We start from the raw sequence: 27646 nt of genomic DNA, 5'->3' as shown, positions 1-27646 counted from the left end.
TTCTCATTCCTATCGGGACTATATTTCAAAATCTCTGAAAATCTTGTTGGAAAAAACATTTCCTCTCTTCTACGCTGTGTTAAACCCACACAGAGCAGAGCTTTGTCCTTGGGAGGGAAAAGGATCAGATATTGCCTGAAGCTCACCAGGGATTTAATTCTTGTTATTAATTTTATACAGAAGCTGTCTGGATACTACAAAGAAAGGGCAGGAACATGAACTCCTCAAATAGATCATCAGCAAAAATTTATTAGCAGTAACATATGTTGGGTCTGATTTGTCTGGCTTTTGATTCCACCTGGCATTTCTTTTAGTCTTTGACACAGTAAAAGAAGAGACAGCTAACTGAGATGTGGATCATCCATGCCTTGCTGCATGCTGTGACATTAACAAGGCATTATCATGATTTTAAAAGTATGAGTTTCTCCCTCTCTTTCTCTCTCTCTTTTATTTTTTTTTATTATTTATTTATTTTTTTTTTTTGGCAACAGCCAGGTTTGTAGCCTGCAAGAGTGAGACATGCCAGCTTCAGCGACTGTGGTCATGTGTGATTCATTTGCTGGGGCTTCTCACCCACTGGGGACCTTGATGCCCAAGAGAGTGCATACAAGCAGCAGACATCCTGAATTAAAAGCAAGTAAGCCAAATGCCTGTGGGACCAAACCTTGCTCTGAAAGCAATCTTCCTTTGTATTTTTTGTGCAGATTTATCTCTGGAAAAGTTTGGCAACATCTGGGGCACTCAGGGATATTTTTGCATTGAAGATGTAATGTACGGTGGAAGATTTTCCCATGGAGAAGCAGTGGTCAGGCCTTGGAAAGCTGTACTGTAACAAGATGTCTGTGCAGAGCACTTTGTGCTCAGATCCTACGCTGAGCACAAAGACTCGGCATGAGCATCTATAGCCTCTGAACACTGCCTTCATGGCCAGTGCCAGTGCAAAGGCACCTGGCGCTTTAGCCCAAAGGTGCCAATACACAGGTATCAGAGGCTGAGCCTGCTGTTGGGAGGAAACAAGTTGCAGATGAACACGATTTTCCATGAGCAACAGCTGTGTCCCTCGTGGCCAAATCTCCCTCCCTGTCCATCTGCACTCCTGGGCCCCTCATGTTGGTGTCCATCGGATGGCGTAAGCAGGTTGCAGTAGCAACAGCTAATAGTAAGTTTACCCAAATCATTCTTGGTTTTCAATGTAATTAAACTATACATGGAATCTTACAGGAGTATTGTGAAACAAATTAAACCATGATTAAACCATGATTGCTTCTCTGATTCACACCTAACGATTCATTAGTTATTATTAGAACAAATGCAGTGACTATGGGGTTGCACTCCTAAAGCATATGGATTCTGAAGGTTTTAATTTGGTGGTGATGTTTTGTTTTGTTTTGTTTTGTTTTGTTTTGTTTTGTTTTTGCATACACATAGAAGTTGCTCAACAGAGGGAATTGCAAGTAGGTGTTGTGGTGATGTGCCCATGGGTGCCCCAAATCTTGTACCTTTTCTGGTACCTGTGCAAAGTGGATGAAAAATGATACTGACCTTGGGTGGTTTTGCATCATACAGAAATGACATAGTTTTGTGGGAAAAGAGAGATTTGAGTCTGTGGATCCACACTGCAAGATGAATTGTTCAAATATATAGGGACTGGAATAAGCATGTACTTTGGGAATGAGAGCTTTTTGCCAGGCCTGGATTTACAGAGAAGACTGTTTTGCTGCGTGCTCGAGGGGATAGGGTGATGGTAGCTGGATGCATGCAGATCAGGGTTGTGTCCAGAACTGCTTTGCTCCTTTCATTGAGACATTTCTTGCTCTGACAGCTTCTTAGTGAGCTCATCAGTGGTGGTGAAGGACTCGCCGTCCAAGCCTTGAGCGGCTCCAAGTTTCCATGACAGATGGCCTTCAGAGACCATCTGTCGTGGAAACACAAACATTTCTGACAGCCTTCCCTCTCCCAAGGGTTGACTCTTCCCGTATTTAAAAGCAGAAGCCTTTTCCCAATACCACCCTTGGCTTTAGCTCCATGACTCGAAGTCCAACATCAGCTGTCCTGTGCCATGGTCCAGCTGCCTGCACTGTACACTACAGTGCCTGCATGCACATGTAATGATGCAACAGCAAGAGCTGCAAAAATTCCATGTGTGTATACACATGGCCTTTTTTTTTCATTTGGTTAGGAAGCAGCTGCAGTTGCATGGAGGCTGTTCCTTAAAAGTGAAGAATTTGAACACAATTAATAATCCCTTGCCAGGGTGATGCCCTTGGACAAACAAAAACTAATCCAGACTGTGTTTCTGCCTTCTTGCAACTTTTAATCTTCCATGTAAGCTAGTGGGAACGTTTCTATGGTTACCTCCTAGAATATCAGTCTGCCAACATCAGGTCATTTCCATCGTGGAACTTAAATTCAAGCTGGTCTTTTAGCTGTGCTGAGCTTTAGTACTGATTTTAGACTCCTGAAGAGCTGGAGGTGTACAACTTAGAGGTGAGTTCACCACTGGTTTTGTAGTGTCTGTCACAATGTTGATAGTGATACATGATGGAAAATCAGCAAGGGAAAGGCAAAATACCAAGAGTTTCATGTCCAGAAATTGTGAAGTCATGGGGCATAATGGCTATGGCAAAAAAGACTAATGATCATTTCATTAGGTTATCTCTTGTTTCAGGCTCTGGAAATCTCTGGAATTGCTGTCAGGAAGGTAAGCACAAAGACAACTTTTTTAGCATTGAATGCATTAATGTCATTCAGCAAAGTAGGTAAGATTTGTTATTCTCATCAAGGAACTGCGCGTGTTCATACAAGGGGTAAGCCATTTGCAAATGTGACAATGGATCAGATATATCCCTTCTCATAATAAGGAGAAGTGGGAATTTCGATGCTGTCTGGGCTACTGTATTTCTGCACTCAGCAGCTAATCACAATAACACATTCTCTAAGCCAAAATTCTTCCTGACCTGAGTTTGAATGCATGTGCTGCAGTGAAATATATCCCTCTAAGTGCAGTTTCTATTATCAAGTTGGATTAGAAATACGCTGTGAATATGAGAAAGAATTTTGAACCTTGTTGTCAGCTCTAAGCAGAACAATCACTTCTTTTTCTTTTCAAACCAGGGAGGTCATGTTGCTGATAGTCACAAAAATAAGCTTTTTCAAGTCAGCAGCTTTGCCTGATCTGTCGAAAATGTCACTACTTGCTGGTAAATATTCCAAAAGCCAGAAGTCTTTGTTTCAAAACCCAATTATGGTGGCTGACTGACAACAATGCACTTACTTATCACAGCATCCAAAACACCTGGCCACTTAAAAGCAACAATGCAAATAGTTAGGGCATCATAATTCTTGCAGTGCCCGAATAGCGAACAAAATTATTCCTATTAAGCATGAATTTTATGATAGTACAAGGACCTTAATTCTGACCCAAATGGAATGCTATTGTTCCACTGGTAAATTCAAAATGCAAACACAACACAAAGACTTTTTACAACAAGGGTATAAAAATTATATATATGTAGTTTCATGACATATCTTGCATAGCAGTGACATTATTCCTGGTTTCAGTGCCAAACAAAGTCAAAAACAAATCTGAGGCACAGAACAGATCTCTGAATATGGTTAGAGAAAATTCTTTAAGCCATGGCAACTAACTCAGAAACTCAGAGGCTTGTAAAATACCTTCAGTAAAAGGTAAATAGAGTATAAAGATTTAATGCATGCCTAGAGGTCTGTCTGGGTGTCAGGCCAACTAATCATGCTGCTGAAGGCATGAATTCTTGCTTTATGTAGGGATTTACAAGTGACCTGGGACTCCATTAGGAAACCCAAAGGATTAAAAAGGGGGAGCTGTAGGGAAGATCCCAGACGGTTTGCTTGGAAATTGTACCTGTACTTAGCAAACACTGCAGGGCTACGTCTATAACACGGGATCCAGAAGGCAGGAATCAACATCCTGAAGAAGGGGTTAGCAGGTCTGGTGGCTACGTCTAAAACATGGGATCCAGAAGGCAGGAATCAACATCCTGAAGAAGGGGTTAGCAGGTCTGGAGTCATAAAAAAAAGATGTCAAGCAATGGGCTGAAGTTTTTAATGCATTGAAGAGGAGAGGTGGTTGGTGGAAGCATCTCCCCCTCTCCAGGCTTGCTAAAAGCTCTGCATGCAGGTGTACTGCCTACTGTTTTCTTGCTGCAGTTGTGGCGTGAACTGAGGATGGGGCTGAAGGAAGCATCTGAAAGACCTTTGGCTGCTGGCAAAAGGGAGAAAAGCCAAAAAATTAGCCTGCTGGTAAGGTGTTTGATTGGAGGGCAGAGAGTCAAAATCAGTGAGCGGTTTGGGTGCTTTGCTCTGGAAAGGAGGAGTGCGACCCTTCAGGATGGTGGAGTTGGGAGCAGAGAAAGAGGAGGTCCTTCCTCCCTCCTCACCTGCCAAGGAGGAGGGAGGGCAGTGGGCATCCCCGGGGGGCTGGTGCAGGGACGTGAGCTCTGTCTGTGGATGTCTGTGGCTGGCTGTGAGTGGCATGGGGAAGTGGTGAATGCCCCAAGGGCCTTGCGGGAGGGACACAGCACGTGGGAAACCTGACTGTGCTGAGCTGCAGGTAGCGGGGCTGGATCTGGGGATTCACCCTCCATGGGGACACCACCCAGGTCCTGTGGGGTTGCTCCTGGGGAGGGAGTCCCACGTAAAAGGCTCCTGGCCAGCCCCTGCTCTTGATGCCCATGCAGAGGCTCTGTGTGGCTCAGTCTCTGCTTCTTTTCTCTCCTTGGAGAGCACAAACAATGTCAACAGCTCCAGCATCATCAGGCACAGAAGGACAGACCCAGAGGAACCGCTCAGAGCTGCCATGCCCCACACATCACACACATCCATCTGTTCTCCTCGTGCCCCAGAGCAAATCACTCAGCATGGCAGGTAAAGCCTCTCTGCAACCTGCACCTGGAGTTTGCGCCTGTGCCATGGGAGCCTCTGCGCATGAACCAGGATTCCTCCTTCCCTTCATTAACTACACAGGTATTTACGGGAAACTTGCTCTGATGGAAGTACCAATGCAGCTGCTCTGTCCAGTCTCCCACCCTGGAGCAAAACAAGGCTTTGCTGCTGCCCTTGGACTAGATGCCAAGGGATGCTCCACGTTTCCCTGGTCCAGACCCCTCTTTCTTCATGAGCCCTCTGCACCTTGCTGTAATGCATTAAACCACAGTGCTCCTCACAGCGATGGCCTGCTTGGAAGAAGAAAACTGGGGTCTTCGTAGGCTACTGAGTCTCCACCACGGACTTGCTGTCTCCATGCTCTCATTCCCACAAGAATGTTTTTTTTTTTTTTTTTTTTCCTAAGGTGAAGACTTCCCATTCAACCTTACTTACAACCAACAATCCAAACTTCTTCCCAGCCATGTTTGTGCAGCTATGCGCCTCTGTCACGTGGACCAGCTTCATGAACATGTTTCCTAATTAAACCTGAATGGTACATAAGAAAATGTCTTCTATAACTAATTATTTCATGCACAATCTGAAAACTAGTTAAGATCGTGTTTATGGTGTTATTAGATGTGTGTTCCTTTTCCAGCGTAGCTGAGAAAGGAAGCATTTGTCTGAACTAAAGTCAGATAGGGCTGTCCGCAGCCATCAGACACACTGTGGCTTTGTCTCTGGCGTCAAAGGAGATTTAAGGCAATTCTCTGTCTTTGACGCTGCCTGGCAACATTGGGAAGGCTTTTTTTCCTAATCTGTGAAACAGTAAGAAAGCCATTAAATGGTGCAGAGAAGGAAGGAGGGCACAGACATGACGTCCGTCTGTGCTGGCAGGGAGACTCTGCCTTGACGCTGGGAGGGAGACCACCAAGATGCATCCTTGTCACAGGGGAGGCACAGCCAAAGGTTCAACCCACATGTTTGTACCGAGCAGTGCTTTTGACATTTGCTTCCCACAAGATTTTCCTTCTCATTAGTGCTTGGTTCATCATTTTGTGTTACTATCATACATCTTCAATGTGAAACTAAAAAAAAAAATAAAAATCTTCTGCAGATCTATTTAATGAGACACGAGCACAAATGGCATTACAAGATAATTCTTAAATATGTGAGCATTAAATCTGATGGAGAATTTATGCAATCGAATCACTTATTTATTTAGATGTTCAAAGCACCTATCCATAACAGTGAGTAAATTAAAAACATGCAAGCAGGGATAATCCCACAGGATAAAGCCAGTACTAATCTCTCAGTCTTTTGCCGGAGACAGGCTGTCTAATAGATTTTTCCATTCTCAAGTATTCGGGCTCAGTTTGATCCCCTTTTTGCGTGAGGGAAATGCTCTGCATTTCTAAGTCCCTGTCATTAAATCCCAATCAGGCTGCTGTGAAACGCAGCCCTAGGAACCGCACAATGAGGTCGGGTGCCTCCCCTGGCATGGTGTGTCAGGGATGTCTCTGGACAATTAAATGTGATTTTTTGTACTTTTCTGTTATTCCTGCACTGATGACGTTTTATTATCTCAGCTAGGCAGGGCTGCAGCCCATTCCAGAGAATGAGAAATGGAAAGACCCAAAGAAGAGGTTTGAAAAGCTACCAGTAGGCAAACTGAAAAATTCCCCTCGAAGTGCTAATTTTTTCTTTATTGCACTAACGACAGCATACATTGCTGTTCTTGGCCAATACTGGTATGTTTGTTTAAAAAACAAACATATGAAACCCCCAAAGTGCTTCTGGTAAAAAATAAAATAAAAATAAAATAAAAAAATATTAGTTCTGAAACAAAATATTTCCTTGGTGTTGCAGAGCCTGTAACCCAGGTGTTGCTACTTGCTGCTGCAGGGCTCACTGCTCCTGTGCACTCTGCAGTGGACGGCTCTTAATGCAGAACTCCTTTGAGAAGGAATGAAGTCTGGAGCGACTTGCTGCTAGCTGGGAGTCGCTGAGTACCACCCGCCAGATACTTCATGTGTTCTCAGAATCAACAGGCAGCTGCCATGGCTGGAAGAGTCAAGGTCATACTCAGGAATAATGAGATAGCCAAACTCAGGTTGGTGGGGACATCAGGAGGTCTCTACACCAACCTTCTGCTCAGAGCAGGATCAGCTTGAGGTCAGATCAGGTTGCTCAGGGTTTTATTCAGTCTGGTCTTGCAAACTTCAAGGAGGGAGACTGCACAACCTCAGATACAGACATCTGCCCCACATGGGGACACGGAAGTGTTGATGTCTTAATGCTGAGCTGAAACCTGCTTTAAGAGACAGCTGGGGCTTCTCCCTCTGTCTCTACCTGGCATGGTACAGTGGAGAAATGACAGTTCTTACACTAACTCTGCTTCCCAAAACATCATCCCTATGGTTGTTATCACACCCGGGAGCTGCTGCAGTGGAGTATGGCTCTGCTGGGCCAGGCACTGTGCAAAGAGCATGAAAAGAGACCTGCTGCCCTAAGGAGCTGGATAGATATCCCTGGGTATGGTCAGGTCCTGCCTGAAAGCACTGAAGCTTTGCTCTCCTAAAGGCTGCACAGAGTCCCGAAATAACTGGGCTCTGTATAAATGGCTCTTTTAATTCAATTACTTAGTAAAATTGATATGATTAAGAGCACAGCCTAGATGGGATTATTGCAGGGCTGCAGAGAGGGCTTGCTATGCTCTTAGAAGTAAGAGGAAGGACTCACACCACTGAAAATTCAGACATCAGCAGCATCAGCACTGCCTTTTGAGCATTTTCCCCTGCTCATAGTGTCGTTGAGGAGGCTGCAGGGTGAAGACGTGGCACAGTGGGCCTTGCTGTGGTCTCCTGCTGCTGTGGGCACTGCAGACTGACTTTGGAGCACCCAGCAGTGCCAGCACAATGGTGTGCATGGTTTGGAGCCCGTGAGGCTGCCTCATGGGGTGCCCTCCACAGGGGTGGGTGCAATTATCAGGGTAGATGTGCAGATGATGCTAGCACAGGTTTTTGTGGAGACAGTGTTACTTGGCTCTTGGTTGTCTGAAGGGATGCCTCAGAGGCACATTAGGTGCTGGAGGTCTCAATGAGCTTTGTGGGCAGCATCTCTTGGTCAGGAGAGCGGTGCCTGAGGTGTAGCTGCACAGGACGTGCAGCTGACAGTCATCCAGTGCCTTCCACAAGCTTCTGGTACCGTCATGGAGCACGACTCACCCTGTGCCTGTGGCAACATTTGTGGCAACATTGCAGCTTTGGCCACAGCATCTTAGAGGAGCCACCGTTTGTGGTAAGCCGGTCCTCCCTCCTGTATGGGGAATAGTTTCCCTTGTGGCCCTCACCATCAGATAATGCTGGCCTGGGACATGAATCCCTTCTCTGCCACCCTCCTTGGTGCCAAGCACATGGAGAGCTCAGGAGCCTTGCCAGGGCTGGGGCTGGCCTCTGGAGTGCCCATGACTGCACGCAGCTTGATGACAGTTTCCGCCTGTGTTTGGGGTGGGAGGGAGCCTGAAAATAGTTCCCACTGTAGGAACAAGCCAGGTCTTCACACGCTACCTTCTTCATTCTCTGGCCTCTGCCACGAACCAAGGCTGACAGGCTGGATCCCTGCAGCCTCAGAGCTGGAGCCCATCTTCTAGCTCTCCTGGCCAGCAGGATGTCTTCCTGCACATGCAGGCATCTTGGCTCCTAATACATTTTCCCCAATGAAAACAAAGTGGCTTAGAGCTCGAGGTATCACAACCTATAAACATTTCAGCCCCTGCCACCCCCAGCCATCTCCTGCAGTCCCCTGGATAGAGCTATTATAAAACCCAGCTCCTGATAACTCATCCTGGCAACACAGGGGAGATTTTGGTTTAATTGCAGTTGTTAATTCATTTTATCACTGCAAACTCTGCAACCTGATGGGAGAAGTGAAATTGCGTTAATGGATGGCTCCAATCTCTCAGCGCTTGGTGGACAGTTTAGCAGTGAGCCCTTCACTCTCCTGTCCTTGGCCAGAACTGCCTGCCACGCTCCCCAGTTCTCCTCCTGAGAGCCCCTCCAGCTGGGCAAGCTCAGGCTGCCAAATGGCCCTCCTTGCTCTAGGTCTCTGTGATGGCAGCAGAAGACAGGCCATTACCAAACCTGTGGGTAAAGGTGTCTGGCAAACAGCTCTGCAGCAGCATCAAGGCTGCAAAGCTCTTGTGAGGACCCCTTTGGAGGGCTTGCTGCAGGGAAAAGAGCTCAAGTTCTGCTGCTCTGTAGGTAATAAGCTGAGCAGCTGCCGCTGCTTGGTGGGAAGCTGCATGCCCAGCATGAGTTTGCAATGGATATCCAAGGGTACCAACCTTCCTAGGAGAGCAGAAGGAAGCCTCGGTTCCTGCATTACCTGGCAGCAGCAAGTCCCCTGCATGCAGATACTGGCATGGGGGACATGGAACCTCTGTGGGAATGGCCAAAACCATCACAGCTGCCTTCTGCCGTGCCAGTGTGAGACCAATGTGTGGTGAAGCCAACTCTCGTGCAGTCATACTGGTTGTCCCCTGCAGTCCTGGTGGCTTCCTGTTCTCTTTGCTAACCAAGGCAACAGGGTCCCACCAGTCCGGTCCTTGCTTTTCCTCCCCGCTGCTGTGGTGCTAGGTTTGACAGCCACACTTCTTTTTCCTCATACCATCTCATTAGCTCTCTTAGTCTCTGCTCTTCCTTCTGGCTCCAATAAACCCCTCCTTGCAACGTTCTCTGTTTCCCATTAATCATTGTTTACTAGATATGTACATATTTATTGCTTTTTATCTTGTTTAATCTATCTGGTCTTACAGTCCCTATTCATTGTTGCTGCTTCCTTCCTAACTCCCACCCATTTATCTTTGTCTGCTGTTGCATCTGCTTGAGTACGATTTGATTATCGCCTGCCAGTTCTCATGCCAGCCCCATGCTCTGTGGTGTGACTTGATTCTGCAGAACAGCAGGTCTCCTAAAATCATCATTACCTGAGTTACAGTGGAGATGGGAAGAGATCCCTCCCCCACCCTCCTCCAGATCTGGTGTCCTCTCTGCCTTGCTTAGGAGGGAAGTGGATTTAACATGCAATGGGTCATCTGTCTTTGGGGGCCTAAAAGATTCCCAGGTATTTCATTCCACAGCTAGATGCACCCAGCAGAAGAGCTCCCTGTTTCAGCCAGAGGTCCATCTAAACCTTGTACCTCCGACAGTAATGTCCAGAAAACTATGAGCTCTTCTTTCCTCATGGTCTCATTCACCACAAAAGGAGCAATCGAGAGCATGGCTTTTCTGGAAAAAAAAAAAAAAAAAAGCATCATGAGGCACCTGGGAGACTCAGGAAAAATCACGGGCTTCTTTCTAAGTCACAAATGGCCATACATGGTAAGATGGCTCAGAAATGTATCTGCTTTGAAACTGTGCCACTCTGATGCCAGCAGCTCAGCTGTGGTCCCTTTTGCATCTCTCTCCATGGCGTGGAGCAAGAACATCATCCAGTGTGGCAGCTGAACATACCTATGTGACCAATGCTATGGCAAATGGCACGCAGTGAGCCAGAAGCCAGTCCCACCTTTCTGCAAGCATTCGCCTTTCCACGTGGTTTGCTCAGGGTCTTTGGTGACTTTCCGAACTCCAGCTAGGCCGGGGTGTAATATTCCAAAAAGACACAAATCAATTCAGTCATTTAATTAGCTGCCTTATTAGATGGAAGCTCTGTGCAAGGCAGATTGATAACGGGCAAGAGCTCTGGGGGCAAAAGCAACGCAAACTAGAACGTCTCCTCAGAGAAGGTACAGCCGCCTACCGACCTCAGGGGTGGGATGGAGAAAAGCTGCTGGCTTTAGGCCAGCATAACAGTATTTGTAACAGCTAACAGCCTTGAAGTTAGAGGTTTCCTAGATACTGGTGGGAACAATAAACTCCCAGTTAAACCGGAGCTAGTGTGGGATATGCTGCTGCACCTGAATGCATAGAGGTCCATGGGGGCTAATGAGAGTCACCCGAGAGCACTCAGGCAGCTGGCTGATGTCTTCAAGGGACCTCTCTCAATTAATTTTCAATGGCATTGGGAATCCAGAGAGGTCCCGGTTGACTGGAAGCTGGCAAATGTGGTCCCAATTTTCAAGAAGGGCAAGAAAGAAGAACCTGGCAATTCCAAGTGTGTCAGCCACAGTTCTGTGCCTGGTATTTTATTTTTTTTATTTTTTGGGTGGTCCTTTGTGGACTCAAGAGTTGGACTCGATGATACTCGTGAGTCCCTTCCAACTCAGATAGTCTGTGATTGTCCAAATGGCCTGCTGCAGCAAGGCCACCCCGAGCAGGGGGCCCAAGTCCAGGCAGCTTTTGAAGATCTCCCAGGAGGGAGCAAGCAGTGCAGGGCTCTGGCACCACTGCAGAGAGCCTGGCTCTGTCCCCTCTGCAGCCTCCCTGCAGGTGCTTACAGACATTGCCAGCCTCCTCCTGAGCCTCCTCTTCTCCAGCTCCCTCAGCCTCTCCTCACAGCAGAGCTGCTCCAGTCCCTCCCGCATCTTGGTGGCCTTCCACTGGACTCACTCCAGTGTACCCAGGTCTGTCTCGGACTGGGGAGCCCAGAATCGGTGCCAGCACTCCAGCTGTGGCCTCCCCAGAGCTGAGCAGAGCAGAGGATCACCTCTCTGGAGCTGCCGGCAACACCGTGCCCAATGCAGCCCAGGACAGCGTTTGCCTGCTGTGCGGCCAGGCCTCGTTGCAGGCTCACGGTCAAGTTGGTGTGCGGCAGGACTCCTGGGTCCTTTCCAGGCGCGTGCCCGCAGCCTGTCCCGGTGCTGGGCTTGTTCCTCCTCAGGTGCAGCACTCTGCTCTGCTCCTCGGTGAACCCCACGAGGTTCCTACCAGCCCATTTCTCCAGCCTGGCCGGGTCCCTCTGGGTGATGTCCCTCTGGTGACTCAGCCACTCCCCTGGTTTTGTGTCATCCCCAGATTTATTGAGGGTGCACTCTCCCCATCATACAGACCGTTAACGAAGCTGTTAAACGGAACTGGAGCCAGCACTGACCCTGGAGCATTCTGCTCGTTGATGGCCTCCTACTGGACTCCATGTCGCTGACCTCCAGCCCCCGAGCCCGGCTGATCAGCCCGGTTCTAACCCTGCACCCTGCCTGCCCATGGGGATGGGATGGGATGGGATGGGATGGGATGGGATGGGATGGGATGGGATGGGATGGGATGGGATGAGATGGGATGGGATGGGATGGGATGGGATGGGATGGGATGGAGGTGGCACCAGGACAGGGAGAGGCACTGGTACCCGCAGTGGGGCAGGGACTGGGATGGGGCAGGACAGGGTTCTTTCCGGGCGCGTGCCCCCAGCCTGTCCTGGTGCTGGGCTTGTTCCTCCCCAGATGCAGCAATTTGCCCTTCCCATTGCTGAGCAACTTGGGGTTTGCGCCTAGGCAGGGCACAGCCCCAGATGCCCACGAGAGCAGCAGCACCAGGCCGTGACTGCGCAGGAGGCATCTGGGTGCCGCCGTGGCCGGGCCACAGCAGCAGTGCAGGCTGGCAGGAGAGCAGAGCCCCAGCTGCGGGGTCAGAGGCTGTGGTGAGGAGGAGGCCAGGCTGGGGTGATGAGACCGGAGCATGGGCTGGGCTGGAGACCCCAGGCTGGAAACACCTTCCTGGGAGCGGCTGCGGAGACGCAGGCTGGAGCAGGGCAGCGGGTGCTGTCAGGGCAGCAACGCAACAGGGCAAAGAGTGGGCACGGCATTGGGAAAGGGAGGAGAAAGCAGCAGGGGGTGGGGATGGCAATGAGCACTCTGCTGTTTGCAACACTGACTCGTTTTCCATGATTTTATTTGTTCTCTGTGTGCTGGAATAGGACCCTGATGACCTTTGGGTCCTTTGGGGCCGGTGTGTCCCCCAGCTGCTCTCCGGCGCTGGTCTCGGAGAGTCTTCTATTGTCGCCGGCAGGGTGGCCTCTTCTTGGGTGGTGCAGAGGCCTGGGAGGAGTTGGTCTTCCTCTTGGGGGCTTGCCGGGGCCCCCTGGGTGGGCAGCCCCTGCCCCGCCTGGCGGTGGAGGGACCTGCTGCAGCCTCCTGTGTCTCCTCTTGAGGTGCTGCCTGCTCCATGGGGACTGCAGCAGGGGGGGAGTGAGGGCGGCTGCCATTCCCTCGAAGGGCATCTCTTGATGTACCGGGCACCTCATCCCTGCTGGAGCTGGCAGGCTGGAGAGAGGGGACTGGGCCAGGTGCAGGAGCCACTCCTTCAGGGCCAGATGGGCCGGGTTCTGGCACGGGGCTGGCCTCCCGATGCTCGGCTGCAGGGGGAACGTTGAGGCCCAGCAGGCGGTGGGCCTCCCTGCCGCACTGTCGCACGGCGACGTCCAGGAGGTGACGCACAAATGTCGCCGCGTTCTCGCTGAGGTCTTCCTCCAGCAGCTGGACCAGCATCTCTTCCCCCAGTCCGAAGAGGCGCAGGGTCTCCCTGATGGCGTTCTCCAAGATGAGCGCCTGCGAACGCCGTGTTTGGAAAATGCGCCCCAGCTCCTGGCGCACCCAGGAGAGCAGGGGCTGGAGCAGAGCAGGGTGCTCCCGGAAGAGTTGTCCCCAGGTGTCCGCGGGGAGGCCGCCCACCAGAGGGCTGGGTGCCAGCCATGCAGCCCATGGCCAAGCTGCCTGGGCGTCAGGGCGGCTGTCGGCATCGATGGATGCTGCTGCCGACGGGCTGATGACCAGCTCCTCAAACTTGTCATCAGACTGCACCGAGTGCTTGATTGATGTCAGCCTCCGCCTGCAGAGTGGGCACTTGGGCTTGCTGTCAGCCCACTGCTGGATGCACGGGAAGCAAAATTGGTGGTGGCATGGCATGGTGAAAGCGGGGCTGCCCCAGGTGTCCAGGCATATGGGGCAGCGGGTGTCCAATGCCGCGTCCATGCTTGCCACCAGCTGCAGTGGGCTGGGGGGAGCAGCAGGTGACGATGCGCTCCCTGGTACAGACGCTGCAGCAGCGGGTGTCGCTCTGGAAGAGGAAGAGAGGGGCCACTGTCATTCTCTGGCCTGGGGAGGGTCCCTCAAGGAGGAACTCTCCGCTGGCAGATAGAGGTGTCCCTGCGCTGCCTACCTCTGCTGCTGCAGGTGCTCCTCCTGGATGTCCCAGCTGCCTGGTCGGAGCAGGGCTGGGAGAAAAGCAGAGGTGGATCTGGGGATGTGAGCCTCTGAGAGCTACACGAAGCAGCTCTGAGACCACGAACCAGCACCAAGGCACAACTAATGCCTCACTCCAGTCCTCACACAACCGCTCGGCTGGAGGGGAGGCACAAGTCGCTGGGCTGAGTTGCCGTGCCCAGATTTAAGCAGTGAGGGCCACGCAGTCACAAATCGTCACCTGGAGACATCCCAGAGCATCAGCGGGATGTCACAGACAGTTGCCAGGCACATCGCCACCCACCAGTAGGGGACATCGCCCCTGGGATGCCACAGCCCATCACTGCGACATCACAATGGGCCATCCTCACCTGCAACACGTTCTCTCCAGCAGTTCTCCAGCCCCAGCACATGTTTCTGGGGTTACCTCAGTTCCACTGCCTACTCCATCCACCACGTCTTGTGGGCTTGGCGTTGGTGTTTCATATCAACCCCTGAGGCCCTGAGGCCTTGGCTGTGTCTTCCCAGGGCCCCTTTGGGCCCTTCTGCCTATGGCACACAGCCACAGGCATGCACAGCAAGAGGGTTTCTTCCAAAAAACCTCATGCTTCCCTCTGAGGCTGCAGGACAAAGTCGCACAGGCTCTCCCCATCTCCGGCACTGCTGGCCAGCCCTCTGGGATGTCCAGGTCCTTCCAAGTGAGGTCAAAAGGAGTCCCTGGCTGGCTCTCGGAGATCTTCTCCTCCTTGTAGGGCAGTAAGAATGATATAAAGGTGTTAGAGAGCATCCAAAGGAGTGCAACAAAGATGCTAAAGGGTCCAGAGGAGAAGACATATGAGGAGTGGCTGAAGTCACTCGGATTGTTCAGCCTGGAAGAGGCTGAGGGGAGACCTCACTGCAGTCTACAGCTTCCTCATGAGGGAGAGCGGAGAGGCAGGCGCTGGTCTCTCTCTTCCCTCTGGTGACTTGTGATTCAGTGATAGGACCTGAGTGAATGGCCTGTAGCTCGCCCGGCACCACTAGCAGGGCTTACATAGGCTACAATTAAAAGAAGAATAAAAGCCGTGACAGTTCCACAGACAATGTCTTGGTCTGACTCAGAAGCGAGTTCACAGCAGTGCCTGTGGGTGCTGCTAGCAACGGCGTTTATGGGGGACTCTCGCCTTGAGTCCTGGGATACTCTGACTCGCCAGGACACTCTCTAACAGTTTGTGACTCTCTAGGACACACTGTGAGACTCTGTGATGATTTCTTTCCATTTACAAATGTTTCAAACACAAATCACAAAATCACTCTTCTGTGCCAATGGTTACATAAGAAGCCCCCAATCCCTTTTTTTGCATCTTCTCAAGACTTAGCAGAACACTGAAGGACGTGCTCATGGGAGAACCTTTCCTTCTGCTGCCTTACTTTCGTGTGCTGCAACAGAAGATCCATGATCCAGTATGCTTCCTGATTTCCAAGCTGATGACCCAAATCAGGTTTCAACGACAACAACGTAACACAGAGTACATCAACTGGGCATTACAAGGACATGACCTTCTCTGAAAAATCCCTGTTGCTCTGTTCCTTGTTACAGACGTTTTAAAAGCCTTGATTCAGCAGGTGGTTTGTTCAAACAACCGCTCAGCATCAAATCATAGAAACATGGCATGGTTTGGGTTGGAAGCGACCTTAAAGATCGTCTAATTCCAACTCCTGCCAGGGGCAGGGACACCTCCCACTAGACCAGGTTGCTTGAAGCCCCATCCAACCTGGCCTTACGCACTTCCAGGGATGGGGCATCCACAGCTTCTCTGGACAACCTGTTCCAGTGCCTCACCACCCTCATCATGAAGAAGTTCTTGCAAATATCTAAATCTACCCTCTTTGCACTTAAAGCCATTATGCCCTGTCCTATCACTGCACTCCCTGATAAAAGAGTCCCTCTTATGCTTTCTTGTAGCCCCCTTTAGCTACTGGAAGGCCTCTATAAGGTCTCCCCGGAGCCACGTCTTCTGCAGGCTGAACAATACCACCGTCCACAGCCTGTCTTCATAGGAGAGCTGCTCCAGCCCTCATGATAATCCTCATGACCTCCTCTGGACTCTCTCCAACAGATCCATGTCCTTCTTTTGCTGGGGGCCCTGAGCTGAACGCAGGGCTCCAGGTGGGGTGTCACAAGAGCAGGGCAGAAGGGGAGAATCATCTCCCTCGCTCTGCTGGCCACGATGCTTTTGGTCCAGCCCAGGATATGGTTGGCTTTGTGGGCTACAAGCGCACATAGCTGGCTCATGTGGAGCTTCTCGTCAACCAACACCCCCAGATCCTTCTCCTCTGGACTGCTCTCAATCCATTCTCTGCCCAGCCTGGATTTGTGCTTGGGATTGCGCCAGCCCAGATGTGGGACCTTGCACTTGGCCTTGCTGAACCTCATGAGGTTGCACGGGCCCACCTCTCAGGCCTGTGCAGGTCCCTCTGGATGGGATCCCTTCCCTGCAGCAAGTTGACCACACCTCACAGCTTGATGTCATTGGCAAACTTGCTGAGGGTGCACTCGATCTCACTGTCCATGTCACCAACAAAGATATTAAAAATCGCCGGTCCCAATCCTGAGCCCTGAGGAACACCACTCGTTGCTGACCTCCACCAGGACATTGAGCTGCTGACCACAACTCTTTGAGTGTGACCATCCAGCCAATTTGTTATCCACCGTGTGGTCCATCCATCACATCCTTGTCTCTTCAATATAGAGACCAGGATAGCATGGGGGACAGCGTCAAATGCTGTGCACAAGTCCAGGCAGATGATGTCAGTTGCTCTTCCCCTATCCATCAATGCTGTCGTAGAAGGCCACCTGATTTGTCAGGCATGATCTGCCCTTAGTGAAGCCATGTTATCTGTCATCAGTCACCTCCTTATTTTCCAAGTGCCTTAGCAGAGTTTCCACGAGGATCAGGTGAGACTGATGGGCCTGTAGTTCCCTGGGGCTTCTTTTTAAAAATAGGGGTTATGTTTCCCTTCTTCCAGTCTGTGGGAACTTCACTGGACTGCCACAACTTCTCAGATGTGACAGATGGTGGATCATGCCACTTTTGGCATGACTTGACCTTTGGAGACTGTGAACTGCAGCCCACAGCAGCTCCTCTCCCTTTCCCAGATCAGAAAGTAGGTCACTGAGTAAGAGCATGAGAGAGCAATGGGTTTTCTTTCATGTTGGTGGCTGTGCACAGAGCCACGGGAAGGAAATCAAATGCCACTGTTCTGTTTCTCATCCAGGACAGATGAAATGTAGCAGGAAAAATACAGCAGGTCAATTATTTGCTCGTATTCAAATGCTTCGTGGTCACCGTGATCTTCACGGTTTAGACAGTCTCCTGGCGGGATGCAGCTTAATGCTGGCAAAGGGAAAAGATGAAAGAAGCAGGCACTGAATGAAGGTTGATGGGCGCAGACTTTGCTGCAGGGGGCTGGCAGACGTGGCTGGCCAGGGCTGGCGGGCAGGCTGTCGCATCCAGTGCATAGCCCCTTGCACCTTGTGTGCCAGGACTGGATAAAGGGTCACTGCTGAGGAGCACGCACCAGCATCTGGTTGAGAAGAAATGTCAGGGAAGACAGAGAAGGAGAGAAACCACTGGGAGTGGGCACAGATACATGGGGCCAGTAATGATTTTTACTTTATTTTGGTTTTCTTTGCTGAAGCACAGGTGGGGGACATGTGAGAATCACCTTTCTGGGGGACACTTGGAAGAGCTGAAGGTAATGGACAAGTCCGTGGGGTGGGCAGGGGTTTCCTAGTCTCTTTCTGACTCTGGGATGTCAGTAAGTAGGAGCACAGGAGCTGTCAGAACAAATGAGAGGAGATTTCAGCAGTTGTTCCCCTTGTGAGGGCAATCAACCTACAGGAGAAATCCCAGAAGAGCCACCGAGTGGGACCTAGAGCCAGGTACCTCTGTTTCTGCTGAGCCCATGGCATGTCAGATTCCACACACCAGCCGAGGAGGAGGATCTTAATGACAAGGAGGATCGTAATGATGATGAGGATCTTCTACAGGCTGGGAGATGAGTGGTTAGAAAGCTGCCTGGCAGAGAAGGACCTGGGAGTATTGGTCGATAGTCGGCTGAATATGAGCCGGCAGTGTGCTCAGGTGGCCAAGAAGGCCAACAGCATCCTGGCTTGTATAAGAAACAGTGAGGCCAGCAGGGCTAGGGAGGTGATTGTCCCCCTGTACTCGGCTCTGGTGAGGCCGCACCTTGAGTACTGTGTTCAGTTTTGGGCCCCTCGCTAAAAGAAGGACGTCGAGGTGCTCGAGAGAGTCCAGAGAAGGCCAGTGAAGCTGGTGAGGGGTCTGGAGAACAAGTCTTACGAGGAGCGGCTGAGGGAGCTGGGATTGTTCAGCCTGGAGAAGAGGAGGGAGGCTCAGGGGCGACCTTATCGCTCTCTACAGGTACCTTAAAGGAGGCTGTAGCGAGGTAGGGGTTGGTCTATTCTCCCATGTGCCTGGTGACAGGACGAGGGGGAATGGGCTAAAGTTGCACCAGGGGAGGTTTAGGTTGGATATTAGGAAGAATTTCTTTACTGAAAGGGTTGTTAGACATTGGAATGGGCTGCCCGGGGAAGTGGTTGAGTTGCCATCCCTGGAGATCTTTAAAAGACATTTAGATGTTGAGCTTAGTGATATGGTTTAGTGGAGGACTTGTTAGTATTAGATAAGAGGTTGGACTGGGTGATCTTGGAGGTCTCTTCCAACCTAGATGATTCTGTGATTCTGTGATCTTAATGACAGGGCAGCAGAATAAGACAGGAGTCTGCCCGCTTGATCCTTGGCATGGGGCAGACCCCCCACCTGACTACATAGGAGTCACAGTGCTTGAAGGAGAAAAGCAAACCAACCAGCCCAACCAAACCAAATCCCCTGAGTTCAGTGCAGGTAAGTTTACTGGGATACAGGGCTGGTCTGAGACCACTTCACTGCAGCACCATAAGTGGCAGGTAGATCTTCCAGCTCAGATGGGAGCTGGGCATCTCCTGGAGGACTCTGGAGGGCCTGGGAGCTAAGCAAAGAACTGTCTGCAGCCAGCAAGGGAATTCCTGGAGCCTCTTGGGAACTGTGAGCACAGGAGGCAGATTTGGCACTGATCACAGAGATGGGTCTGCACTTCCCTGGGTATTCACAGCCAAAGCTGTGCTGTGAGAGAAAGGAGCTGTCATACCTCCCTCTCTAAATGCACGCTGTCCAGAGAGGGCAGGAATCTCTGGCTCAGTTCTCTTTGGTAGTGGTGACTGCAGGTATCACTTTGACAAGGACATTCCTGGCTCCCTCCTGGTGACACCAGAGCAGAAGAATGCTTTGTGCTGGAGGGCTTCCTGGGAGGCTCTCCTGGAAGACTCCGGCTCCGCGGTGGGGTGCTCCTACCTCACCCTGGCAAGGGAGGGCAGCGCACCATGATCCTGCTGGAGCAGTGCTGTGGTACGACATGGGAAGGCACGATTTGTGAGCATAATAAATATGTTAATCTGCAGAAATTAAATCTTCCTAATTAAGAAATATCTTCTGAGGCTTTTGCTTCTCCCTTCCAAAGCTGTTGAGTGTGCACGGAGCATCTCTCATCTACTCTGATGTGTTTAAAAGGGCCAATGGTGCCAATCACGCACTGTCCATCCAAATTCAATGAAGGGGATAATTCCCAGCTCCTTCTCCTTGGCAGGAATGGGTGAGTGTAATCCTGCACCGCTGACTCCTTTCTCCTTGTAACAGTATCAACCACGCTGGAGAAAAGCAGGATTAAGCTAATGAAAGGATTAGAATAATCTCTGTGTAACCCAGGGCTCCAGAGCTGCTCAGACCTGGGGCACGCAGCCATCCTCAGCCTGTGCTACGGGAGCAACCTCCAGCAGCTTCCACCCAGGCCCCTCTTCGTGCTCCACGTCACTGTACAGGAGAGGAGCTGGATGAATTAGTTGGAATGCTTTTTTGGGATGTCCCCAAGGCCTTTCAGTGCTGATCCTGCCCACTTCTCCACCCACCAGTGTTGTGTTCCATCCTTCAGTGTGACGTGAAGGGTGGTACACGAAGGAGCGTACCATGGGATGGTGCACACTCCTGCTTGCTTGGCAGAGACCCCACAATTTTTCTGTTCTGTCAAAGTCACTGTGGAGGTTCCTGAATCAATCTTTTCCACTCATGCTACCATACCCTGAGGGAGAATCAAGAGGCCCTGAGTGTGAAGGCAGGTGGGATCCCCATGACAAGCTAGACTGACCTCTGCACACACCTCAGGCCAGACAGTCCCACCTGGTGTCTCCTGCATGGAGATGCTGCTGGTGGCCATGAATGCACCTTGTAGAAAAAGTGCTGGTATTCAATTTATTCCTAATGACGGACTCCCACTGGCTAATCTCCTGTTAAGTACTGCTTTGTATATCCAGCCCAGATTTGCCTACCTGCAGGTTCTAGCTGCCTGCAAAGGTGCAAAGCCTCTGACAGCAGATGTAAGCTTTTTGTCCCACCTGGCTGGACAGAGAGAAAATTATAACAGCAGTCCAGTGACTCTCCTCTATCTTCAGGAGTCACTAGCTGAGAACCACAAATGGAACATTCTAGTCTTTTGCTAAAAGGCTTATTTTCTGATCCTCAAAAAATTCTGAAAGTCTTTCCTGTTTTTTTCTTTTCTTTTTTTTTTATGCTTTCTGGACTGCAGAACTGGGCTACGTGTCATATTCACTGTCATATGGGAATGGAAGTTGATAAATTAGAGGGTGAGGGAAGAGTGGAAGGGATGTTTATGGCAAGGTAGAAAAAAGAGTCTCTGTTGGATCTGAACAAAAGGGAAGAGTCTGCTCACTGTTGCTGTTTCTTCTTGAACCCTGCACCTGAGAACTGTATAAGAACATCGCACAAACCATCTTGTCATTATTTTAAAACATGTCTTTTTTTAGAGTTTTTCCTTTTTTTCTTCCTCACTCCCAAACATTTTTTTTCTTCTGTTGACCCCCCCCCACATTGCAAAATTAAAAAAAACAGAATTTCAAAATAACATGTTCCGAGATCAAAAAACGTAACTTCACTTTTGTAAAATTTTATCTAATGGCATAACTGACTGAAATGGTACACAACATTTATCTCTGGGGTGCAGAAACCAAGAAGAAAAGATGGGAAACCAAGAAGACAAAATCTGAAATCACAGTCAAAAAAAAAACCACAGACAACTTCTCGTGTGTTTGGAATGTTGTGAATGTAGTCATAATACAGTTAAACAAACAAACAAACAAAAAACTTGCTTTCCAAAGTGGACAAGTCAATGTAAACTAAGAGTTAGAATTATATATAGGGATAAAGAGCAGTCAGGCATTGGAACAGGTTGCCCAGGGAGGTGATGGCGTCACCATCCCTGGGGGTGTTTAAGGAAAGGCTGGATGTGATACTTAGGGACATGGTTTAGTGGGTGATAGTGGTGGTAGGGGGATGGTTGGACCAGATGATCTTGGAGGTCTTTTCCAACCTTAATGATTCTATGATCAGAGCTCAGCATGGCTTGGAGGTGTCTTTCTGTTTAGATTTCATTCCCAGCAGAAATTATTGCCAAATTTTCTGTAAGCTTGTATTTTCAGATCCGTGATTATTTCACATTTGTAAAGTTGGTCTTAAGCTCCATTTTCTAGCAGAAGAAATCACTTCTGACAAAAAATGAAGCAGCCCATTAATTAGTTGTCTCTAATTCTCTTAAGCTTGTTGCTGTAATTAATGTCTAATTTTGTGAAGTATGCTTAAACTGGAATTGTTCCATGTTTAATCAGTAATATGTCCCATTAGATAAAGTTAATGCAACTGTCTTGAAATGGCAAATAGAGGCTGTGAGGCCTTTCTTTAAGGGAGTATAAATAAACTTAATAGAAAACACGCAGTCTGGAATGTGGATAGAATAATATCAATATCATTAGAAATTGCCTTTTAAAGGCTTTTGTGAACATCAGTTGTTGGGCTTAATAGCTAATTACAAAGACATGCATTTGTATACTCCAATGCGCAGCACTGTGGTTTCTGAGCAGAGGCTCACCATCTCCCTTGTCCAGACTTCCCTGGGATGGACACAAGCACTGCAATCACCCCAGATCTGGACAGGGCATACAGAGGGCTCTGAAAGGCCAGGAGGGGGACATTCTGTGGGGACAGATCCTGCTCTGGCAGGGTGCTGGCTGTGAGCGCCACCCCCCAAAGTCAGCCCAAGCCCCCTTCCAGCCAGCGAGCAATTTTCCATTCATCAGAGCAGTGGGGCCTGGAGCTTCAGTTTTGTACGTCATTGTGAACTGTCAGCTGCTGGCCAAGGCATTGACCTGCTTCCTCTGACAATAGCAAGAAGTCAGGAGAAGGGACTTCAGTCTCCAACCTGTACCCAGCTGTGACTGCTGCCAGCATCACCATTGCTCAGCACTAACTTGTGATGGCCAGACAGGAGTGCAGTGGCATACACTGGCCACTTCCAGTCCTTTCTGTCTTAATCTTGGTGCATTGTGGCACCAGCAAGGAACAGGTAAAGAACACCTCATCTCAGATATTCCACAATCACCAGTCTTAATTGTTCTGTTGCTGTTTTCTGAAGCTTTTCCTATTTCCACCAAAATTGTTTTCTTCACCATTTAGCTCATTTTTGATGTGCTGCTTAGTTTCCATCTTCCAGCATGTCATCTTCCAAACTGATGCATCTTTGTATATAAAGATATCAAATGTCTGTGTCATGGTTTCTGTAGGCTAGAAGAACCCACATGCTCTCTCAGTCTGCCACGTCTCACAGGGCAGGGGACGTAACTCAAGGGCATTGACCATTTGTGGATGAAGAGTGTGTGCCTTCAGAAGACATGCAGCCTAGTGCACACACCAAGAGACAAGTAAATTACCATGTGGCCAGAGAGTGTGTTCCCAGGGTTTCTTAGCACTCCTGATGGTGGTATTTCAGTTTTAATCTGGATTAGCCTGGTTTCAGGTTTTTCCTACTGGATCTTAATCTGCCCTTGCTTGCTGACTTCAGAGCTTCACTAACTGAACACTTTCCTGCAGGTAAATCCATGATTAATATCTGTTCTGTCTTTCCCCTTTATATATTGTGTTCCTTTAGCCTGTTTCCACCAGGACTGTTGCACTGCTACATGTCTTACTGCTCTACCACTCCACCTGAGACTTCCCAGGCCTCAAGACTTTATTTTTCTTGGTTTGGTACAGCACCTTTTCCCCAGCTTTGGATTGGGCATTGGGCTGCAACATCTTCTTAGAGTCCACTATTGATATCTGTCTTGGTTTCAGGTAGGATAGAGTTAATTTTCCTCCTAGTAGCTGGTATGGTGCTGTGTTTTGGATTTAGGGTGGGAATAATGTTGATAACACACTGATGTTTTAATTGTTGCAGAGCAGTGCTTACACTAAGCCAAGGACTTTTCAGCTTCCCATTCTGTCCTGCCAGCGGGCAGACTGGGTGTGCAGCAGGAGCTGGGAGGGGACAGACCCAGGACAGCTGACCCAAACTGGCCAAAAGGGTATTCCACACTATAGGACGTCATGCTGAACAATTAATATGGGGTGGCTGGCTGGGGTGGGGGGACCAGATGCTCAGGGATAGGCTGGGCATTGGTCAGTGGGTGGTGAGCAATTACATCGCGCATCAATTACTTTGTATATGTTATTAGTATTACTATTATCATTATTATTATTTCTGTTTCTTTTCTGTCCTATTAAACTGCCTTTATCTCAACTCACAAGCTGTATTTTTTTCTGATTCTCTCCCCTGTTCCACTGCGGGGGGGAGGGGGCAGGGACAGTGAGTGAATGCCTATGTGGTGCTGAGCTGCTGGCCAGGTTATACCACAACAGTCCTTTTGGTTCATGGATGGTAGCAAATGTCCCGTGGGGGTGGTTACAGCAATGGAAGCAGAGCAACCGGCAGTGCAGAGGCAAATCCATCTGGACTGCTGCATTGTGGCAAGATATTGTTGCGCGGGTGGAGAACCTGGTTGTAAAGGTACGCCATGTAGATTCTCACATAGCCAAGAATCGGACCGCTGAAGAACATCAAACTAAACTGCAGGTGGAGCAGGCTGCTAATTGAAGAGGCTCAGGTGGACTTGGACTGGCAACATATGGGTGAATTATTTATAGCTCAATGGGCCCATGACACCTCAGGCCATCAAGGTAGAGATGCAACATACAGATGGGCTCGTGATCGAGGGGTGGACCTGACCGTGGACACTATTGCACAGGCTATTCATGATTGTGAAATGTGCTGCAATCAAGCAAGCCAAGTGGTTAAAGCCTCTTTGGTATGGAGGACAATGGCTGAAATATCAATATGGGGAGGCCTGGCAGATTTATTACATCACACTCCCTCAAACCCACAACGGCAAGTGCCACGTACTTACAACGGTGCAAGCAACCATCGGATAGCTGGAAACATATCCTGTGCCCCATGCCACTGCCTGGAACACTGTCCTGGGCCTTGAAAAGCAAGTCCTATGGAGACATGGCACCCCAGAAAGAATTGAGTCAGACAATGGGACTCATTTCTGAAACAATCTTATAGACTTATAGGTCAAAGAGCATGGTATTGACTGTGTATATAACATCCCCTATCAAGCACCAACCTCCAGGAAAATTGAGTGATATAATGGACTGTCAAAGACTGCACTGAAGGCAATGGGTGCACAGCAATATCCCAAAGATCTGACTATGAATATTAGCAGTTAGGATTTTCAGGAACGTGAAGGCAGAGATCAAAATTCTTCCTGCAGCTAGATTTTCTTTACCAGAAAGATCAAAGCATTATATTAAAAATCAAGATTTTAAAGCAAGAAACAAGAAATGATTGTGTTTTTCTTCCCTTGAGCACGTTCAGTCTCAGATCGTGATCTAGGGAAGCTTGGTGTCTTTCCTAGGAATATATCTCCAATATCTCTGTCATACTGTTCACTCAAACCTGACTCTCTTCAGAGGGTTTGTCTTTGATGACCCTGCCATCAGTGGTGGCTCTGGTGCTGGTCACCTGCCCCTGCAGTGGGCTTCTTGGGGTGGCAGTGGGGGTCTGCCCCCCAAGGTCCCTGGGCCTCATCCCAGCGATCTCCTCTCTAACTCCTAACAGAGCTGCGGGGCCCACATATCACCCACTGACATTACCAAAGAAAGCTTTTTCTTCCATAATTTTCCCCATTTCTTCTCCAGCACTGCAGCTATTGACATTTTGCCATGAAGCTGTTGAGAGATTTCTTCAAGTGATGGAAATAATTATTTTTTTATGTAGAGAGATTTCTTCAAGTGATGGAAATAATTATTTTTTTATGTATAATCTGCCTTTTTATTATTTAATTGCATTGAACATAGTGAAACCCTCCTTTTTGCTGACTCCCAGGTGTATTTTTGATATATTTTTTCAAAATGCCTCCCCCAGTTTTATTAAGCACATAAAGATGAACTGTAAAACCCCTGAAACATGCCTCGGAGCTTTTATGCTGTAAATGTGAATACCGGCAGGTAGCTTGTGGGATTTGCTCGGGCCTAATCACTGGTTTGAGGGTTTACTCTTTTTTTGCAAAGCTTGAAGGCACACAACGTGTGACGAGTCTCACCGGACAGTTTCCCAGGCATGAAGAAACAGGACACTTGGCTGAACGTGAATCAGTGATACTCACGGCACTTACTTTGAATAGCAAGAATGTGCACAGCAAATATGCATGAGTTCAGCTTCTCAACACAGCAAGGAAGGCTGTTAAAGGTTATTGCCAGCAGAAACATCCCAGGATGCATATTTAACATCCCTTCATTATTTTGAAAGCTGTGTTCATGTAGAAGCTAGAAGTTTCATAAAATGTATTTAAATTTTTGATATTCAATTTATTTTAAATCTCCTGTCTGGTGCCTGTAATCTGACTTAGCACAATACATAAGCCAGTTTGGTGCAGCAGGTGTGAACTCTTTCCCATCCTGCCTGCACCCCATACAGTTGAGAAGGCTGAGTATGGGGTTTTTACCTGCATGAATGCAAAGAAGATAGATCGGCAGCAGAGGGAGGAGGTATGAGAGGGATGAGAGTGAGATGGGGTCCCTATTCTCGATGCTGCACAGTTGCTGGTAAAAAAGGTTCCTCCCTCTGTTAAAATTCAAGCCAGAAGTGTTCTTGTTTTTCCATGTGTGTATTGAATAATTCTCCTGCATATGCACAGAAAATCTTGGAAGAGAGGTTGCTGGGTGGGCAGGTACTAGTCCTGCCCTGCTGGTGTGCTGGTGCTGTGGGACAGAGGAGGTGTAAGGACTGGGCTCAGGCTGGTGCCGCGGGGAACAGCGGGATTGTGTGGCCTTGGTCACAGCACCCAGCCATGAGGTTCTGCTGCCACAGCTCGATGCTGAGAGCTTCCCACCAGCCGGCTTTGCTCTTTGCTGGGACCAGTGTGTTGCGATTTCAGGGTGCAGACCTCACTCCACCATTCTCCACAAAGCTTGGAGAGCAGGAAGGTTTATGCTTTTGGTCCTGTGGCCATCTAGCATTCCTGTTGTAGCTAATGCAAGCCTGCAAATCAGAATCATTATTTCAAGCATATCTCTCCAAATGAGAATAATTATTTCAAGTATCTTCTGTGGGGTTTAATTATTAGTTTTAAACTAATACATACCCAATAATCTGTAACAACATAATTACTTAAAGTTTGTTGTGGCTTCGTACGAGATCATTCCCAAGAATCCCTAATCACTTTTGATTGTTTTGAATCTGCTCTGCTGCTTCCAGCACAACAAGCTGATGTAAAACAACCTGGAAAAGCAAAAAGCCGGGAGATGCTGATGATAGTTGAAACCCAGCTGAACACGGTCCTGGGCTACCTACTCTCGCTGACCCTGCTTGAGCAGGGAGGTTGGACTCCATGGTCTCCACAGGTTCCTTCTGGCCTCACATACTCTGTGATGTGAAATGAGCTTCCCTCTTTTTACTGTCTTGAGGTTTTACTTGGTGCCAAAAGATACTGAGAGCTAACAACCTGACAGAAGATGGGTCTTCTCCCTTATCCGGGCATGCTGCTGGTGAAATTAATTATTAAGCCAACAGTATCTTATGTTGAATGTTTCTTAGTAAGGAGGGAAACAGCTCCCACCTCCAGCATGCCAAAGCTGTCCTTATCTCTTACATTAACATGTTTCTTATGTCATACAATAACAATAGCTTTCCCTACTCCTCATTATAATGGATCATTATAGATGCAAAGTGGCTTATCAGTATTTTCATCTCTTTCTTTCCTTTCTGGTTCAAGTCTTTACATATTCATACCACAGTTAGGCCAGGGGAGGAGCATCCCTCCTATGACCCCTGTCAGACTCTGAGCATCCACAAATTTTGCAAAACAACTGCTACCATAGTGAAAAACAAAACAAACAAAAAAAAAACACCTGTTGATCTGGACAGGTAATTGACACCATGGCAAAGGCTTCTCAGTGGGGCAGACAAATATATCTGCAAATGTCAGAGGGGACACCAAACAAGAGCTATAGTGGTTGTTGGGAAGCCCAAATGCCATAACAGCTGGGCCATAACAAAAATAATGGTAGTGGATGCTCTTTAGAGCACAATCAGACAAACATCACCGAGTTCAGTCACCCTGATCTGGCATAGCTAGCACCCCAC

At 48.9% G+C, this 27646-nt stretch overlaps 1 long non-coding RNA gene across 1 annotated transcript; it reads left to right on the top strand.

Moving 5' to 3' along the window:
- Nucleotides 1–1453: 1453 nt before the first annotated feature.
- On the top strand, nucleotides 1454–6770 carry LOC308179633. Its single transcript, XR_013940458.1, has 4 exons — nucleotides 1454–2487; nucleotides 2669–2701; nucleotides 4189–4281; nucleotides 4763–6770. It is a non-coding gene; the product is annotated as an uncharacterized lncRNA (long non-coding RNA).
- The last annotated feature ends 20876 nt before the right edge of the window (nucleotides 6771–27646 follow it).

Source organism: Anser brachyrhynchus, assembly GCF_964034855.1.
Source record: "Anser brachyrhynchus genome assembly, chromosome: 17".
NCBI lineage: Eukaryota > Metazoa > Chordata > Aves > Anseriformes > Anatidae > Anser > Anser brachyrhynchus.
Note: the sequence above shows the minus strand (reverse complement) of the source record. Positions and strands in the feature narration are given on the sequence as shown.